Genomic DNA, 2500 nt, shown 5'->3' with positions numbered 1-2500 from the left:
CGTTAACACTATCCTGGTATTAGGCAAGTGGACACTGAAGGAAAATAAAGGCAAGTTGCCTGTAATGAGAAAAAGTAGAAGGACGTGGCTAAACTGCAAATGACATGAAAAGCAGAAATATCATATATTTGTCCTTCAGGCCTGATCCTGTGGCCTTTTGTTGTGTAGTGAGTTCTGTTAAGTTGCGCATAACCAGTCATGAATAAGCTCTAGTTCTGTGAGTCAAGGCTACTTGACTGTTTCCCAGGAGAACAGGTAGAATATTTTGCTGTGTATATATACATATTTTGGTTTCTTTCATTAAGCCCAGTAAATGCATACTGCTGTGTCTGTTCAGGTAGTTTTTACAGACTTATCCCTTTCTCTTTAAAAAAAAAAAAAAAAAAAAAAAAAAAAAATCCACCATTAATTTCTCATTCCAATAAATTTCTTGAATTTAACTATAAAGTATATTTATGCACTAATTCAATAGCCTGACATTAGCTGTAATCCATAATATTATCAGCACTACACTGGTAGCAATTACAGTGGCAATACATAACTACAGTGTGTTTTGAGGGCAGTATTTTAATAAGGTAGGTGTTTAGTTCCCTGCAGCATAAAAACTGGTGATTTTGACTGCAGAGCTGCTTGGACTGGAAATCACAGCAGTTGCCAGTAAGGTTTAGAAAGTGTGTGCCAGGCAAGGGAATCACTGTTCAATGTATTTACCCTCTGGGGAGGTAAAACACAGATGGGGGAGTTAGGAGTCTTCTAACATTTAGCTGATACATTAGTGGGTAGCAATTCTGCTTCAGGGATGTTCAAAGTAGTTCATCTACCAGTTGGGAATCATTATGGGCACCAGTACTGAGGATTAGATGTGATGGAACAATAAGGGACTGTAGAAGTACTGCTGTTGTCCTCCTGCTACAGACAAGTATTTATTTGATACCTTTTTAAAAAAGAAAACAGCAGTTCTGGATTAATCAGATGTTTTAAAGTATACATACTAAAGCAACTATCAGTAGGGAGGATTCAACTGTCATAGACAAACGTGACCAGGTAATATGCATTTTGACTGAAGTTATGTAAAATGTTGTATCTTTACATAAGTGGTGTTCTTACAGTATGAATTCTTGCCAGTTAGTTGAAGTGAAGGAAGTTTGCTAAAGCATTTGCATTTGTATTTTTCTCCTAGGGAAGCAAACGCAGCACTAGATCCAGGAACTGTTCTAAGCAGTGAGAAATAAGGTTACGCCTTAAAAATGCAAGTTTGTGTTGGAGGAAGGGTGGTTGCACTTTGAGGAAAGGGAATGAACAGGCAAAAATCAGAAGAAGCCAACTCCTAATTTCTGTTGAGCTATCCATAGTTATTATCACCTGGTTGTTTTTACTCTAGCAGTTTCACCTGGATGTGCATTATTTTGTTCGTATGTTTTTTTCTATACTTATGAAGTTAGAACATTTTCCAGAATGTACAAACAGCTAATTTCATTGTAGTGCTGTCTGTGTGCAGTGAAATGAAATATGATTAGCTATCTGAAAATGTGTAACTTTTCAATCAGTACTTAATTCAGTCCCAGAACCGTATCTATATAGGTTTGAATCAAAATTGACCTTCTTGTTTATGTAATCTGTATGTACAATGAGTGCCTGATTCTATAACGAGATATTCAACAATGCAGATTTTCTGAGACCCAGTAGAAGAAGCAGAATCCAGCGTTGTTCTGAATAGACCCATCACCTGTGTGCTATAATCCTCTGAGGTTTCTGCATTTGGGATGGGCAAAATTAGTACAGGAGACAAACTCCCAGTGTTATGCAGAAGACAAAATTCTTGTGCTTGGTGGTAGGACAGCTGGAGGTAATGCTGTGGGAGCAGGGGGGGGGAAGCCTTCTGCTGGGCCTCCAGACACGCTCCCCACAGATGCTGCTTTCTCTGGGTTTACCGCAGACCAGAAGATACACCTGAGAGAGGACCTTCCGCGCCCGCTGCTGCACGAGAAGCATTAGTGTAGCAGGTTTCTACCTTGTGCATTGGATGCATACCTTTTTATTCCCTGCTTTTCATAGCTGCAGCTGTAAGCAACTAAATTATGGCCATTTCACTGTCAGAAGACTGCCAGTGGCAGAAATGGAATAGGATTTATCATTAGTGCAGAGGAGCCCTCCCTGAATGCCCAGTCAGGTGCTGAATATCTATAGCTCTTACTGAGATCAGGGAGAGCTACTCTTTTTTTGCATTTACAGAACTGTCTTCACTGCTGAGAACCCAAGGGCATGTGCAAGCTTTTGGCTCATCTCTGAAGCTGGTGAGGCAGCTCTGCGGTGTGTTAAATACCCAGTTCTGCCTACTGACTGGAAAGGTTTGGTGGCAGAGTGAGACAACTAGAAACTGATTTACTTACCAGTAAAATATCATGTTACGTAGATCTGTATTTTTTTTTTTAAGTAAAATTTTGGATGTTTTCCTCTTAGTTTCGAGAGAAGTTTTACTTTTAACTTGGTATATCTTTCT

The 2500-nt window shown here is 39.4% G+C and overlaps 1 protein-coding gene across 14 annotated transcripts in view; it reads left to right on the top strand.

The window, feature by feature from the left end:
- The window catches only part of ZNF536 (zinc finger protein 536), a 327128-nt gene that overhangs the window by 107226 nt on the left and 217402 nt on the right, over positions 1-2500 (top strand). Inside the window, exon 6 of one of the 14 annotated variants that reach the window (XR_007379489.1) lies at positions 1181-1530. The exons of the other annotated variants lie outside the window; for them this stretch is intronic. The gene's annotated coding sequence lies outside the window, so the exon portion shown is untranslated. Of the gene's footprint in view, positions 1-1180; positions 1531-2500 lie in introns of those variants that run through there. 14 annotated transcript variants of the gene reach the window in all.

Source organism: Lagopus muta, chromosome 12, assembly GCF_023343835.1.
Source record: "Lagopus muta isolate bLagMut1 chromosome 12, bLagMut1 primary, whole genome shotgun sequence".
Classification (NCBI taxonomy): domain Eukaryota; kingdom Metazoa; phylum Chordata; class Aves; order Galliformes; family Phasianidae; genus Lagopus; species Lagopus muta.
This window is presented reverse-complemented; position numbering and strand designations above follow the sequence as displayed.